The sequence below is a fragment of the Narcine bancroftii genome, chromosome 13 (genome assembly GCF_036971445.1).
Source record: "Narcine bancroftii isolate sNarBan1 chromosome 13, sNarBan1.hap1, whole genome shotgun sequence".
Classification (NCBI taxonomy): Eukaryota; Metazoa; Chordata; class Chondrichthyes; order Torpediniformes; family Narcinidae; genus Narcine; species Narcine bancroftii.
Genome location: NC_091481.1, coordinates 3,351,888 through 3,369,685, shown reverse-complemented (window position 1 = coordinate 3,369,685; position 17,798 = coordinate 3,351,888). Strand labels below are relative to the sequence as shown.

Genomic DNA, 17,798 nt, shown 5'->3' with positions numbered 1-17,798 from the left:
TGTGGACGTCAGGTCACTGGGTATATTTAAGGCCAAAATTGATAGGTTCTTGATGAGCCAGGGCATCATAAGCTATGGAAAGAAGACCGGGCAGCAGGGCTGTGGGAAAATGGATCAGCTCATGATTAATAGCCTATTTCTGCTCCTATGTCTTATGGTCTAATGGCAAATCTTTGACTGCCTTATGGCAGACTTAAAGCAATTTCAAGTAATATTACATTTCTGTTTTATTACATGACAATAAATAGTATCTGATTTGAAACATCAATTCTTTCTCCACGAATACTGTCTGAACTGCTGAGCATTTTCCATTTTTGTTGAACACTTTCATAGCATTTAAAAATATTTTTTATGTACACTTGAATCACTAAGGCGCACAAGAGCGACAGATAATGAATGGAATTGATGTGGGTGGATACCTATTTGTCAGCATGGTGGATTCATGGAGCTGTCTTGTGCTGTATGACTTTGTAAGTCTGGTTTAGCTACAACTTGTATGTTGTGTTCACATCTGGGTCTACATCAGTCATTCGCAACCTTTTTCTTTCCACTCATGTACCACTTTAAGTAATCCCCATGCCATAGGTGCTCTGTGATTAGTAAGGGATTGCTTAAGGTGGTATGGGTGGAAAGAAAAAGGTTGAAAACCCCTGTTTTAATTGTCCCTAATTGACTCATTATGTGCACTGTTTCATTACTCCAAAGGAAATGGACCAATGAAAATATTTCAGTAACAATTGGGTCTGGAGCAGTGATTCTCAAACTTCCCTTCCCACTCACAAACCACCTTAAGCAATCCCTTTCTAATCACAGAGCACCGATGGCATAGGGATTACTTAAAGTGGTACGTGAGTGGAAAGAAAAAGGTTGAGAACCACTAGCTTACACTTTTGGTAGAGATCTGTCAGTTTTAAACTGGGGACAGAAGACATTTACAAACAATTATTATAGGATTAAGGAACATTAATTATGAGTTTAGACTGGAGATGCTGGGATTGTTCTTGATGGTTGCAAAACTGTGAAAGAATAAGTTTAACGGATATACTTAACAAAACAAAGGGTCAATGAATTAGGTGAGAAAATACAGGAGTTGCCTTGTAACATGGAGGGAATGTAATTGTCTCCTAACATGACCTTCCCTGTACTGTAGTCAATAGTAACTAACACCACAAAGGTAGTAAAAGTAAATAAACCAAGAGTAAGGACATGCTGACATTTCCCAGCCATCTGCGGACACCACACGGGAACATATTGCTGTGTGAAACTCGTGTGAAACATGTAGAGTTTCACACAGACCCCTGTCCAAAGGTGTATAAAAGTGGGATGAACACTCTGTATGCTTTGAGTGGGGCTCAGTGTAGAGAACAAGTTACTGAACTCTTTCTTTGTTCTCCTCACTCCTGCTAGCATTATCAAGGCTGAATAAAGAAACTGCTGTACTCTTAATTGGTTCTGCTGTATGTTTTATTACAGTGCAGGCTGACTTTTTCAAAGTGATCTGGTGAAGATGTTTGAAGTAACAATATTCGGTAGAAAATTCAAAATAGTTAGGAAACCTAGAATGATGATGATTGGTTAACATGAGAGAAGGAGCATTCAAACCTTTTAATCAGCTTAGGGAGCGGTGAAAGCAAGTTCAGCTGCACTGTATTTGCAGGTCTATGGAGAGACAGGGTGGAAGAGGTTTCAGCTGAATTTGTCTAATATGAGCTAGTCTGGACTCAATGGGCTGAATGTGTTCCATCTGTGATGTAACCATTCTGTGTGGATCGGAACCCCTTGCTGTTATCTGACTTGAATGGACCTGGACTGTTTAACTTGCTGTTCTCTTTACCTTGCATTTTGTGTCTGTAACACTATTCCCTGCACGCTTTGACTTACTGTAACACCACCCCTGCACTTTTGGTTTATTACTGCCCTACCTGCTGTACTTAAGCAGGAGTTGGCTTGCCTGGGTAGCACATAAATCAAAGATTTTCACTGAGTCTTGGTTCATGACACTATAAACAATTCAAAGCCTTATAATAATAATTCTAAACATTAGGAATTGGGGTAGAAATAGGCTGATTGGAGCATATCCCTTGTCAATAAGGTTATGGCTTTTCTGGTCTTGGCCTCAGCTCCACTTCCCATAATGCTTGGCAGCCCAAGTAACCAATTATCAGTCTCTGCCTTGAACAATCTCCAGAGTTCTCCGAAGTGAAGAATTCCAAAAGCTTTGCGATGTTCTGGGAGATGAAACCCCTCTTCATCTCCAACCTTAACAGGTGACTCTTTATACTCAAACTGGTCCCCCTCCCACCACATTTCTGGGTCCATCACAGTTACCCCCATCCCCCCCTCCCCCGCCCACAGAACCTTGTATCTATCAATGAGGAAAATAAATTTTGAACAGACTTTTATAGTCCAAATTTTAAACTGTTTTCATCTAATTGGGCAAAGAAGATTCTGTTACAAAGAGAATAACTTCGACATGAGCAATTCTGAGATTCCCCTCTTGAGAACGCGATATCCAAAGTCTACTGATGCAATTGTGCCATCAAGATGGACAAGTATCAATGTTGAAGCTGCAAGAGCATCTTTTGAATTTGCTCAATCAAATTTAAGTTTAAATTTAGACCTAGAGCAGGCCCTTTCAGCCCTCGAGCTCATGCTGCCCAATTGACCTACAACCCCTGGTATGTTTTGAAGGATGGGCAGGTTTAATTTTTCTAATTTTTAAAACACAGGGATGATAAACAGAAGTGCAAAAATAAAGACTAAATCTCATTATTTCAAAATTGTTTCTCTGGAAGAGAAAGTGGAAGAACTTAATCAAATTGAGATCAACAACTCTTGAAATGTTCTTTGGTATCTGCCAGTGACTTCATTGCTGCTCGAGATCTTTGATTGTATCTCACAGAAACAACTAATTTGTTCCATTTTAGGGTTGAGAGGTTTAGCCCCAATGGAACAAGCACTTTTCCCATTCAGAAGAACAGTAAAGATGTTGATTTTCCAAATGGGAATATCATGGGTCGATCTCACTGACGGTGTTGCAGGATGAGAAATGGCCTCCATTACAAGGTGGCTGCACAATTGTCGGAAAAAACCACAGCCACCAGCCAAACTGAGATGGAAAGGAACATCTTTGCAGCTCGTGGAACGTCCTGACCCCAGGTGTCCTTATCTCAGACTTGAGATGACAGCTTAAGTTTCCGATCCACAGCCAATGCCTCCCACACTCCAATGGAGACTGTACAAAACACTGAAAAAGTCACACCATGACATTCACTAATTAAAACCTTTTCACATATTTGAAAGAATTCAAGTTCTCTGAATGAATTGCAGAGTGATTATTTCAGCACAAGTTAAAGACCTGCATCACTGTTGGCCCTCACGAGCTCCCCCACACACACACACACACACACACACACACACACAATTGCACAACCACACATAGCCATCCCTTCAGATGCAAACACACACACAATTGCACAACCACACATAGCCATCCCTTCAGATGCAAACACACACACACACACACACACACACACACACACACACACACACACACACACACACACAATTACACAACCACACATAGACATCCCTTCGGATGCAAACACACACACACACAGGTTTGCACACATGATAAAAAGGATTTCGACCAGTACCTGGATAGGAAAGGATCAGGGAGGTATGAAGAAAATGCAAGCAAATGGATAGACAGTTCAGTTAAAAACACACAGAAATTGCCGGAGGTTTTTCAGCATCCAGAGGAGGTAAAGATATATTATCAATGTTTCAAGTCTGAGCCTTTCCGCAGATTTGCATTCACTGGTGATTAGAAGAGTGAGAGGTGGCTTCTTTGAAACACTAAAAACTGAGTGCCCTCACTGGGCAGGTGCGGAGAGGATGGCTTCTCTAATGGGAGAATCTAGAATTGTGGTCGATGAGGGGTTGCCCACTGAGTAGAGATGAGGTGACTGATTTCCTTTCAGAGAGTCATTAGACTTGTTCCTCTAAGACTGGGGAAGTCTGTCTTTGGCAGAGGGTGAAGGACACTTGATAATTGAGGGAGTTATTGAACTGGATGAGAATTTGGAGTAGACGTTGCAATCAGATCAGCCAGGGTTTCACTTGAATTTATTCCTGCTTAGAATTCATATGCCCACAGCCAGTAGACATCTAGTAAAGAGTTAAACCCCACCCCATCCTCTTCCCTGCCCATCCATTGTGTGAGCAGGACTACATGTGCTAGTGGCTGAAAGGCCCACTAACAGTGTTGTAAGAAGTTGCCATGGAGATATTAAAATTCTCCCCCCACACAAAGAAGAACCAGCGGGAAGGATTATTGAACAGCCCTGCTAACATGAATGCTTCAGTATTTAACCCTGAAGTTACAGTTTGCCTTTTTGAAGGATTATTACTGATTTAAAGCTATAAAGAAGAGAATAAATGCCTTTATCAGAAGTAGATGTAAATGGGAATAGATTTGAGTAAAGAGGAGGGGATTGGAAGATCAGAGGGGCAATTTTCTCACCCAGAGAGTGGGGAAACCCTGGAACACACTGCAGGAGAAAGTGGTAAACGGTGAGTCTCTGATAGCATTAAGAAATGTACAACTGAAGGCTATGGGCCAAGAGTTAGAAGATGGGATAAGGAATGAAAGGTTCCCCAGCATCCGATGGGCTAAATGTTGAAGTTTATTTGTCTCATTGTAACTGGTACAGTGAGAAGGATTCTACTGCGAAGAATCTAACAGGTCAACTCGAACATACTTAGCACCATGTAAATTAATGCATCTGAAAGGCATTTGTACGGTCTCCCCAAGACCTGCTTGGGTTTTCCCCAGTTGCTCCGGTTTCCTCCCACCCTCCAAAATGTATGGGTCAGTAGGTTAATTGAGTCTAATTGTGGGCAGCACAGGTTTCATGAGCCAGAAAGGCCTTCTGTCGGGCTGTATCATTAAAATTAAATTTCATTACATTATGAGGGAAAAAGCGCAATTACAGACTATAGTGTTACAGTGGAGCAAAAAATCATTTGGTATCAAGCAAGGGAGTACGGTTGTATCATTCAGGAGCCTGACATCTGCAGGCAAGAAAATCTTTAAGCACGCGTGGGTATGCGCTTTCCTTGGTCTGAGAGCCAATGACCCAAAAATGGACCTGTCAGACCATCAGTGGGTGAGTCAACGACTGGGACAGGAACTCTCTAGCAGTGCAAAATTTTCTCCCATTCGTGTGTGCTCCTCCTCCCAGGACTTCCCACTAGCTGCCCTTGGCCAACAAGACATTGAAGAGAGGTTACCGGCTTCATTGACATTTATGAAAGAGTATATTCATCTTCACAAGTATAAAAAGAGGTGCGAAATATGTTTGAGCAGATTGTAATTAAAGATAACAAAGAATTTTGTATCGGTTCCAAGTGACTGAACGCTGACGTAAACGTTGTTAAGCTGATTACTTTATTGAGCATATTTTCTTTATATCTGATTTTATTGTAAACAGGAAATTCATCATGAGAATAAATTATTTTAGATAGTTACTTAATTGGAAATTTAATTTATTAAATATTTAATGAGCTCAATCCTTTGATCAAAACCTGGGGACTGAGATTATGTTCAAGAAAAAACTCAACGCTGGAAACTCAGCAGGTCAAACAGAGTACTTCATGCAGCAAAGATAGGGATTCAGAACCAGTGTTTCAAGTCTGAGCCCTTCTTCAAGGTGTGAGCAAAATGTAGGCAGACATCTGAAGGGGGAAGGAGGCGGGGGGGGAGCACGGACCCACTGGCAGAAGGTGGATAAAGGAGGGAGGCCATGGGAGCAAACTGGGGAAGGGGAGGTGGCTCTGTGAATGGGGAGGGAAGGAGGTGGAGAGCTGGAGGTAAGACGGCACAACTGACATGAAGACCAAGTTTAACAATAATCCAACAGGCAGACACATGGGAGAAGGCAGTTTCCCCAATGTTGAGCAAAACGAGGTGCTCAACAGGTCAGGCAGAATCCACGGTGAGAATCGGACAGTTGACATTTAAGGTCGAAACCCTGCCTCAGGAACCTTGCATTTCCTTCCGCAGATGCTGTGTGATATTTCCTGAGTTCAGGGTCATCTTTGTCAGTGGAAAGGGGAAATCACTGTGGAACCAGGAAGCGCATTGGCTGAGAATGGGGAGATGGGGCATAGTAACAAAGCTGTACATGAGCTACCCAGAGCTGTATATGATCCACATCCTACCATCCCTGCATATTCTTAGGTCTATCAAGAAACTTCTTAAATGGTACTATTACATCTGCTTCCACCATCCCATTCCAGGCACCCACCATTCTGTCCCACATACCTCCTTTAAACTCCTACCCCACCCCTCACTTTCCAAGCAAGTCCTTTAGTGCGTTACAAATTTACCCAGGGAGATAGATTAGGTTCGTCTACCCCGTTTATTCCTCCTCATGATTTTATATCAGCTTCCAATACTCCAGAGGAAACAATCCCAATTTTGTCCTATTGCTCACACCCTTCAATCCAGGGAGCATCATGGTAAACAAAACCCAGCGAAGCTGGAGAAACTCAGCTGGTTTCACCATAGATGTATCACCGACATTTCAGACCTGAGCGCTTCTTCAAAGTAGAAGCAAAAAGCAGGCAGGTGTCTATGTTAATGGCTGGGATTAAAAAGTAGTGAGGAGAATGGGAGGTGAAGGAGTACATCGGTTAGATACCTTTACCCCCAAAGGACGCTGTGAGAGCAGCTGAGTACCTCCAGCGTTTCTGCGTTTTGACTGCATCTGCAGATTTCATGTTTCACAGCATCCTGTGAAATCTCCTCGGTAACTTTTTCCAAAGCCTTCCTGTGACGGTGGGGGGTGGGGGGGGTGGCCTGCATTCCACACAATAAACAATTGCACACAACAATTGCCCTCCTCTCAAAGTCCTGCCAGACCTCCATCGAAACACATCAGCCCTGAGACTACAGCCAATCTTACATCCATCCACCAGAGGTCACACTTGAGCATGGTCAGTTCATCATTGGGTTAGCCTCAACTTTGCATTTAGGCTGGTGGTTCTCAACCTTTCTTTTTCCACTCACATCCCACTTTAAGTAACCCCACACCATCGGTGCTCTGTGATTAGTAAGGGATTGCTTAAGGTAGTTTGTGGGTGGAAAGAAAAAGGGTTTAATTGACCCTAATTGACTCGTCATGTGCATGGTTTCATAACTCCAAAGGAAATGAGCCAGTGACAATTTTTCTCAAGCAAAATATTTCAGTAACAATTGGGTCTAGAGCAGTGATTCTCAGCCTTCCCTTCCCACTCACATCCCACCTTAAGCAATCCCTTACTAATGACAGAGCACCAAATGGCATGGGATTACTTAAGGTGGTGTGGGAGTGGAAAGGAAAAGGTTGAGAACCGCTGGTTTAGCCCATTGGCTGAGGACACTTTAACAGCATTGTTTATTTCACCTTTGCCTGCTGAAATATTCATTCAGAAACACAAGCAGCTCTAACAAAGCTTTAATATTTAGCAAATATTCCTCCGGGGGCTCGGGTTTCCTCCCACCATTCAAAACATACTGGGATTGTAGATCAATTGGGTGTAATGGAGCAGCACAGGCTCGTGAACTGAAAGGGCCTGTTACCGTGCTGTACGTCTGAATTAAATTTTAAAAATTACATTAAATTAATCAAAGACATTCAAACTGATTGGTAGATTGACAAAATGTTACTAGGCTCACTAGAATGTGCTGACATTGGAGAGGGTTCAGAGGAGGTTCACAAGGAGGATTCCAGGAATCAAAAGGGTTATCATGTGAGGAACATTTGACTACTTTTGGCCTGTATTTGTTAGAATTTCAGAGAATGAGGGAAAATATTTTGAATGTTGAAAAGCATAGACAGGGTAGATGTAGAAAAGTTGTTTCCCTCAGTGGGAGAGTCTAGGTCAAGAGGGATCAACTTCAGGATTGAAGGGTGTCTACTTAGAAGAAAGATGCAGAGGAATTTTATTAGCTAGAGGGTGGTAAATTTGTGGAATTTGTTGCCACAGGCAGTTGTAGTAGCTAAGACATTGGGTGTATTTAAGACAGAGATTGATAGGTTCTTGATAAGCCAGGGCATCAAAGGTTATGGGGAGAAGGCCGGGCAGTGGAGTTGAGTGGGAAAATGCATCAGCTCATGATGAAATGGCGGGGCAGACTCGATGGGCTGAATGGCCTGTTTCCGCTCCCATGACTTATGGTCTTAATTAGAGGTCAGAGTGTAATTGGTCCAGGTTCCACAGAGATCATTCGGTCAAACTTTTAAGGTCACACATTCTCCCCTTAGTGCCAAATAACAACATTAATAGAAATTATTTCTGATACTTGCATTTTTATAAAAAGCTGATGGAGGTTTTAAAAGAGAAGCTTTACCACAGTTATCTATGAGACTCTATTCAAGCACTTGGGTTCAAGTCCTCCTCAATACTCAAGCGGAAACATCCAGCTGTGAGTAGTGAGGCATCAGGTGCACTGTCTGTCTGAAGGTGGCAGGAGCCCCGAGTCAGTCACCAAGTTATTCATCATCACTCTGTCGTTTAGGAGATCTTGCTCTCTGCAAAAAGCAAATGCTCCCATTCCAACATTGACTACTATTCAAATACATTTAATCTCAGAGTTTTGGAATATTCTGTGTCATGAAGGATGCTTCAGAAATGAAATTTGTTTCTTTGTATTTACTAATTTCGAAGGCACGATAGTTATGTTATGGACTACCCTCGCTTCAAAATCCAGTGATATCAATTCAACTCGTTCTACGGCAGCAACGAATCAAAAAACAGTTAACAGAAGGTAAAGCCAAGATCATTCAGGTGATCACAAAACTACCAGAAAATGATCAATAGCTGCTAAACATTGATTCAAGCACAGGAGGAGGGCATTAAGCCCTTTGAGGTTGTTCTGCCATCCTGTTCTTTACCCCCTGCCGTTCTTCACTTTTCGCAGTCTTTTAAATTTAAATTTAGACATACGGCACGGTAACAGGCGCACAAGCCTGTGCCACCCAATTTACACCCCATTAACCTACACCCCTAGTACGTTTTGAACAGTGGGAGAAAACAGAGCTTGCAGGGAAAACCCACGCAGACACAAGGAGAACGTTCAAACTCCTTACAGACAGCCTGACTATTGTGAGCAGAGGACTGGTGCTGTAAAGGCATTGCGCTAACCGTTACACCAACTGTGCCTCCAATATAGATGCCTGTCTGTATTTTACTCATACCTTGAGGAAGGCCTCAGGCCCAAAACGTCAATTATTTATCTTTACCTCCTATGGATGCGGCGAGACAGGCTGAGTTCCCCCAGCATTTCTGTGTTTTTACAACAATCACAGTGAGCGCAGCCTTTTATGTTTCACTCCATTCAGTTGCTCCACTGCAAAATCTCTTCAAGGGATTCCTACCCTGAAGATGTTCTCCTCTTCTCTTTGAAGGGAGTTCTGTGAGAGTCTCTATCACAGCTCCCCATCTGCACTCCCTGCCGCTCTCTAACTCTTGGTCTGAACTCCTCCCCCTGCCCATTCTTCCCTTTTCCTCAGCCTTTTACTTCAGGCACCTGCCTGCTTTTTACTTGCACCTTGAGGAAGGGTTCAGGGCCAAACATCGGTAATATATATCTTTACCTTCTATGGACGCTGTGAGTTCTGCTGAGCTCTTCCAACATTTCTGTGATTTTACCACAACATCTTCAGAATTCCGAGCTTCACTGCCATTCAGAACCATCAAGTCTGATTCTCCATCTCAAAACAATATTCCCATTTTCTCTCCAAACTCCTTGATGTCTTTTGTATCTGGGATTCCATCTACCTCCTGAACATTATCCAGTGACTTGATCTCTATAGCTCCCCAGTTATAGGGAATTATACGGGTTTATCACTCTCTTGAGTGAACATTACTCCCCATCTCAGCCCTAAATCTCTCATCCTGATATCATCTTGCTTCTCGGCCCTCCAGCCAGGAGAAACACCTTTCATACATCCAGCCTCTCTCTCTCCATCAGAACTGTATGTTACATTCCCCTCTCAATTAGATGGCCTCCCAGGAATCAGCTGGGTTAACCTGACCACAACCAAGGAAGGAAATCTGCCATCCTTAGCCATTTGGGCTGATGTGGGAACCAAGCCCCACAGGAGCGCCGTTCACTCTGAAGAAGCCCCCCCAGTCCTCTGCTCACAATAGTCAGGATGGGCTTTCAAGGCAGCCTTGCCATCCAATGAAGAAATTTTAAAAATGAGTTAACAACGACATGGTTAGCGCAATGCTATTACACGGCCAGCAACAGGGTTCGAATCCAGCGCTGTCCATAAGGAGCTTCTACATTCTCCCCATATCTGTGTGGGTTTCCTCTGGGCACTCCAAGTTCCTCCCACCCTCTAAAACTGACAGGGTTTTGTTAGGTTAATTGAGGTGTAATTGGGTCCCAATGGCCGGAGTCATCTTCTACTATGTGGTAAATAAAATTATCTGGTCATTGTGTCAATGGTCCTTGTGGGATATGCTGAGGCTGACATTTAAAAGCAGCATTTTATTCCTGGTAAAACACTTGGGGTGCTCTGACATCGGGACAGGCACTCCATGAAATCCTTTTGAGTACTGACCAAAAAAAAAACAAAATCTGCAAAATAAATCCATGAGGCAGGATAAGTTGCTCTGAAGATGGAGCAAGTTCCAGAAACATTTCTATCACGGCTACAATATGAGCTTTTGCGTATATCGGCAGCACGGTTGGGCATAACGGTCAGCAAAATCAATTTGGAGGTGTCTGCTTTATTAATTTGCTAAATATTAAAGCTTTCTCAGAGCTGAGTGTGTTCCTGAATAAGTATCTCAGCACCAAATATTGTAAATAAAATTTAAAAACTAAGACTAATAAGGGGTTATGGGGATGGGAAAAATTAGATTGTTGTGGAGTAGGTTTACCAAGATCAGCACAAAATTGTGGCCAAAAGGGCCTGTACTGTGTTGTAATGTTCCACGTTCCATGTTCTAAACTAACTCATGCAAAGTCACACTAAAAGAGAAAAGTAATGCATAAGAAGAATTTATCTCTCATGTGGTTACTACAGCTCTCCTACTGTGGAATAATTATTTTTGTTATTTCCATAACTCAATGGCGTTTCAATTTTCTGAACATGGAATAACTTACACATAAGAAAAATGACTTTGTATAATCCTACAGACAGAAGTGAGTCACATAATTAAACTTCTCGCTTAAGTGGAAGGCCGTGTAGTTTGGTGGCAGAGAATAACTTGCATCAGAATGTGGGTTGGTAAATTACAAAGACTACAATCTGAGTGCTCTGAACTTTGCAGCTTCAAGAACCAATTCTTTCTGCGCTCATCCTCTCTCTCAGTGGAAACAACTGAGCAAAATAATTGAGATGCTGGAATCTGAAATAAAAACAGAAAATAATGGCAAAATAGTCAGCCTATATCTACAGATTGAGAACCAATGGCACAATACTAGTTGGACTGAAACACAGAAGTCCTCAGACCCTGTGATCGTAGTAAAATGCTGGAGGCACTCAGCAGGTCTTGCAACATGCACAGGCGATAAAGATATATAACTGACATTCTGAGCCTGAGCCCTACTTAAAGGTTTGAGCAGGAAGCAGGCAGGCATCTGAATGAAAAGGTGGGGGAGGAGGAGCACAGGCCATCAGGCAAAAGGCAATAATTGGATAGACAGAAGGAAAGGAGAAGAAAGGTGAGAATTGTTTAAAAGGCAGATATGATGGGCTCAGCTCATGATTGAATAGCGGAACAGCTCGATGTGCTGAATAGCCAATTTCTGCTCCTATGTCTTAAGGTCGGGGGGAAGGGTGTGGCTCTGTGAATGCAAGAGAGGAAGAGGGAAAGAGAGAGCGAGTGAGTGAGAAAGAGGGAGAGAGAGCGAGAGCAGAAGAGGGGGAGAGAGAGAGAGAGGAAAGGACAACACTAGCTGTTGTAGCTGAAAGATAATTCCAACCCAAATCTTCGACCACTCTTTTTCTCCCATGAATACTGCCTGGCCTGATGAGTTCCTCCAGCAGATTGTTTTTTGCTCCAGATTCCAGCATCTGCAGTCTCCCGTGTGTTGTTGAGTGAGAAAGAGTGTTGTCTTAGATACTGTCTTGCCAGAGCAACGTGAAGAATGAACCCTTGAACAGATTGAAATCCAAGGTTGGAGAGTCCAGAATTAAGGGCAGGAAAGTGGTGAGGGTCAAGGTCAGATCAGCCATGATCCAATGAAATGGTGGGCGAGGGAGACCGTAGACAATTTCTACTCTTTTTCTATGTTCATGCCTTCTTTTTTTTAAAACTTTATTTAAGATTTTATAACATGAATAACATATAGGATTACATTAAAAAAAATTAAGAATAAAATAATAAAATTACAATACAATATCAGTAATCTAAATAAACTATACCCTCCCCAATAATTATTACACATTAATAACCCAACTCAAATTAGTCCAACCCCCCCTTTCCCCCAAAATAAAGAGTGAAGAATTAATAAAGTTAATAATATATGTGAGAAAAAAAAACCACTTACAAAAAAAAAGTAATTAATACTAAGATATCAGACTTAAAAAAATATTTAAATCAAACTTAAATGCATATATTTAACAAACGGAGTTAAGATTAAACATATATTTAACTCAAACTTAATATAAAAAATTAGTAAAGTTAGTAACATTATCTATCAAAAATTCTTAAACAATAATCAATTCTTAAAAAAAATTATAGCATGAAAAAAAGATTTAAAAAAAAAACTTTCTCTATAGAGATAAACCTTCAACTAACTTCACATCTATCATCATATTAGTCACATAAACCACCATCTTAAAACAAAATTCAAACCTCATTAAGCATTGTACAATTCAATTTTAGTACTCTTCCACCATTTTTCCCTTTTACTCTTGAATAGTTATCCAATAAAAGCTCCAATACCACATTTAAATATCCCCAATCATTACGTTAAAATTCAGATATCCAAATAATAAAAACACATCTACAACAAAATCTATATCTTCAACAAATGGAGCATAAACCACAAACAAAATTCAAGCCTCATTAAGAATTGTACAATTCAATTTATAACTTTCACCATTATTCCCTTCGTTCTATAACTAAAATAGCAAAATAATATACACCAGAATTACCACTCCTTTCACCTTAAAGTTAAATAAAAAATATTTTAAAAAAACTTATCCATCCCATTCACATTTAAATTTCAGATATTCCTTATCTACTGAATAAACTTTACAAAAAAAACCACATCAATTTTTAGTTTTTTAAACAATCAAATACTTTATTTTTTTTATATTTAAACAAAAAAAACCCCCTTCACTCTTTAATCTAATAATACAAAAAAAGGAAAAAAAAACAGGTAGGAGGTTAAAAATACCCCCTCCCGTCTAAACCACGCAATGCGGTAACTCCCAAAAAAAAATGGGTGTGAGATAATTCACACGTAGCAGATGACTTTCAGGAAATAGTGCCTATCCAGTTCTCTCCCCCAACTCTCACTTCATCTTAAACTAATAATCATCATTATTTAATATCCCTTTTTTTAAAAAAAATTAGAGAAAAAAAAAGGACAACTCTTTTAATCAGCTCCAACTGCCGAGTCACCATTACAACCATTCCTTCTTGGAGCACGGCTCTTTTCTTCCATTTCTTGTCTGCTTAGAGATCGCAGTGGACTATGTCTCTGTTGAAACTGAGTAATTGGCGGCTCTTGAGCAAATGCTATAGCTTCCTTTGGAGGATCAAAGAACTTTGGTTGGCAACCATCTTGGAAAACCTTCAAAACAGCTGGATATCTAAAGGTTGCCTTGTAACCTTTCTTCCACAACTCTTTAGCAGGATTGAATTCCCGTTGTTGGAACATAACTTCTTGACTCAAATCCGTATAGAAGAAAACTCGATTATTTTGAATCATCAAGGGTGATTTTCTCTGTTGTGCATTTCTAATAGCCACTCGTAAAATTATTTCTCTGTCGTAATAATTCACGCAACGAACCAAAACAGGTCTTGGACTTTGACCTGAAATAGGTCTTCTACGCAAGGCTCTGTGAGCACGTTCCAGTATTATACCTTCCGGAAAATGTTCTTGACCCAGCACCTGCGGAATCCATTCAGTAAAAAGTTTTCTTGGGTCTGGTCCCTCCATACCTTCTGGCAAACCAATAATCTTTATATTGTTCCGTCTGGATTGGTTTTCCAAATAATCAATCTTTTTCACCAAATTTTTATTTTGAGTTTGTAAGTCTTCGACCATTTTGGTCACATCAAAAACTTGATCCTGTATTTCGTCTATATCTTCTTCACATGAATTAAATTTATCTCTCACTTCAAGCTTAAAAGCTCCAAACTCAGCCATTTGTTGAGAATGTATTTTCACCAGAGTATTAAACCTAGTATCAAGTTCAGTCATAATCTTGGATAATCCCTGCATTGTATAAGATAATTTAGATTCAAGATTCACAAAAATCTTTTCAATTGGAAGAGATTTTGGCTCAACAGATTCCTGCTTCTTCTGCATAACCAAAGGATCTTCTGTTCCTTCCTTCATTCTGGTTGCCTTCCTTGTAATATGACTGCGTGTGGAAACCCCAGCCACAGCCTCCCCAGCCACAGCCTCTCCAGCAATGACTGGAGGACGCTGGCCATGGTTTTCCCCAGTCCATAATGTATTAAGTTCTCCCAGTACATCAAGTTGTATAGGTTCTTCTATCTCAAAAGATGCAGTTTGCAGCACCACCTCTACAGTTGACAAATGCCTTTGAGCTAAAGGCTATTTGGCGCCCTCTTTAGGGGGCTCTACCGATGTAACATAGAGCTCTACATCCGAACACTGTACCTCTCTCCTGGGATCCATTTCACGCTGAGTCCCGGTGTCTTTCCAGTAGGTAGGCTCCAAAACTTGAACTTTTGGAAAATGTAGTTTTTTGATGATCTGTTGTCGTTTTTTTTTGCTCTTTTCCACCAATTGTACCATCATAAGTTAAATTAACAGCACTGAAATTATCTAAACTTTTAAAGAATTTTAACGGGCATTTCTAGACAAAACAATAAGATAGAGTCAGGAGAGGACTGGAAGGCACGTCTGATCCTTACGCCATCTTGCCACGCCCCCTCTTCATGCCTTCTTAAGTTCTTCTGTTCTATACATTCTCTTGTTGGAAGCCTTCACATAACAAGCTGGTTTGTTGTGATGTATTGCATTAAGGAAACCACAAAGAGAAGATTCAGTGAGGAATATATAGCACCAGAATTATGATATAATTTACTGTCAGCATTCCATGTGGCCGCAGATCATGGTAGAAGCAATTATACAACCAGTACATGGTTACACTGGAAATACTGGTCTGGATCTTGCAATAGTAATAACAGAAAAACTACCACTGTCAAGGTGTAATCCTGTTTCCCACACATCTTAGCAAAATGCCTGGTGGTTGTGGTGGCCTTGTCATTGGATATATTTCAAGATTCAAAATTATTTTATTGTCATGTAGTAAAACAGAAAATTTCCTTTAGTCCTACTGTACAGCAGAAAAAGATTCACCATCAGTAGAAATTGCCCAGAGCCCCATACAATCAGAGAAAAAGAAACAACAGAGGTCCCACCCCCCACCCCCCACGCCCCCGAGTTACTGAGTGTCCGTGGATTCACCTTCAATGCCCCCGGAGCCACACAGCCTTCAATCTGAGCTCCAGATGGACACCCCTGATATGATAAGGAAGCCTCTCACGTCCCGGTTCCAATACCTGGCACCCCTTCAGCTGGTCTCGAGCCAGTCTCCAGAAGTCCGCAGTCTGGTGCAAGTCCTTTGACCAGCAGCCCACATCTTGCATGGGTTCCTCACCTCAAGTCAGTCCGCCGTTTATACATTCTTCAGCCTCAGGGCCCCACGATGGTCCACCGCTGTGGTCTCCTAGTTTAAGGCAGAGATTGATAGGTTCTTGATTAGCCAGGGCTAATTTACATGCCTATCTCTGTCTCCTCCTGGCCTAACTGATCATTCATTCAAGATTTTTCACTTTTCTGTAAACATTGAATGACTTCAGTATGTCATGGGGACATTGAGGAATTAGAGGATATGGGGAGAAGGCAGGTAGGTGGAGTCAGGTCATAAATTAGATCAGCCATGATCGTATTGAATGGCGGAGCAGGCTCGATGGGCCATTTTTGGCCTACTCCTGTTCCTACCTCCTATGTTCCTATGTTCCACAGCTTCTGAAGACTCTGGCTGAATAAATTCCTCACGACAGAGATAGGCACTTGATTTGGAAGGGTATCAAGGGGAGAAGGCAAAGGATAGTAAATCAGTCATAATGGACTGACAGGGTAGAGTTGATGGGCAGAATGGCTTAATTCTGCTGTTATGTCTGATGGTGTAATGGAAGGTAGGAAGAGGAGATAGCAAGCAGAAAAGGTGATAGGATACTGGGCAATGAGAGGTATATGCAATCTTTGGAACCTGATGACAGGCTTAAGGTAATTTTGTGTAATATTACATGTTCTGTACTATTACAGGACAATAAAGGGACCTTGGAATTAAATTTGGGATTATTCACAGCAAATTATGTGCAGCAAGGAGTTTCTTTGAAACCTGAGATCACTATATTTGAAATGATGGACCAAAAAGATCTGAGGACCCACTGATCTCCTGTTTGTATAATCCTTCCCACCTGTGCCTTTGGGACCAGCTCTGCAGATACTGGAAAACTCCCTTCATCTGGCCTTTTTGGAGGAAACCATTTCCTTTCCTGGTCTTTCCCTCCTCTCCTCCACCCGTCGGAAGAAAAGAGTCAGCCGCCCGCCTCTCCATTTGCCCACGGTCCCATCAGAGATGTCCTCCTCCTTCAAACAATGGGGCTTCCCCTCTCCCACCATCAACTTGGCCCTCGCCAGCATATCCTCCACAGCCAGCCCATCTGCCCTGCGCCCCCTCCTTCCCCCTTGTCCTCGCCTCCCACCCCACATTGCCATTGAAGTTACCAGCGGACAGACCCCCGGGCACTGGGGAATATGGACCCAACAGAACGGCCCGAGGGGCCTGACGGGTCACTCCAAAACATTTGGTTTGGCTGGAACTGGGAATTGCTTTGCATTCACATTAATGTTCATGTCAAAGGCGCATCAAGTGCAAACTCCGGAAACTTGCCACTTATCAATCAGGTGGTGAACCCCAGTCATATTTTCCAACAAAGTTATCACAACTTTTTATCTGCCGCTACCATCTTCCAGATATCTGGCCTCAGCACTTACATGCAATGCAACCTACTGAAAATCTAACTTGCTAATGAATTACGTCCTGTGGAGGGAATGTGTTCTTGATCCCATGTGGATGCTGCTTGATCCGCTGAGCCTCCGAGTTGCCAAATGCATTTTGAAACTGGTCGTTTCAAACCAGGTTACCTTGAGCTGCGGGCGTGGAACATGAAATCTCACTGAAGCCAGCAAGAAACACTGGGGAAAGTCTGCAGGTCGGGCCTGGGCTTCGTGTCACAGTGAAGACCCAGTTTCGGGCTGAGCTCTCACTGTGATTTGAACTTCATTCACGGTGTCTGCAGACTTTTGTGTCCAACTGAAATCAGCAAGTCTGCATTTATCATGGATGGAAGGTCATTGACCCTGCTGCCTGTCCTGATTTCACCTTTCCATGTGGTTGTTAGCGGAGGTAGCCACTTGATGGTTCACAGGTGGATTTGCTGCCCCATCCCCGTCCCCCACCACTGTGCAGAGCTGGGTGAAGGTTTCCTCCCTCTCTCGCCTCCCCTGTGGT

At 42.0% G+C, this 17,798-nt stretch overlaps 1 protein-coding gene across 5 annotated transcripts in view; it reads left to right on the top strand.

Moving 5' to 3' along the window:
* Positions 1-4,316: 4,316 nt before the first annotated feature.
* The window catches only part of prkcq (protein kinase C, theta), a 97,224-nt gene continuing 83,742 nt past the window's right edge, over positions 4,317-17,798 (top strand). For 2 of the 5 annotated variants that reach the window (XM_069910082.1, XM_069910080.1), the window contains exons 1-2: positions 4,317-4,575; positions 8,716-8,815. The gene's annotated coding sequence lies outside the window, so the exon portion shown is untranslated. Of the gene's footprint in view, positions 4,576-8,715; positions 8,836-17,798 lie in introns of all 5 variants that reach the window. The other 3 variants (XM_069910083.1, XM_069910081.1, XM_069910087.1) reach the window with 2 other exon arrangements.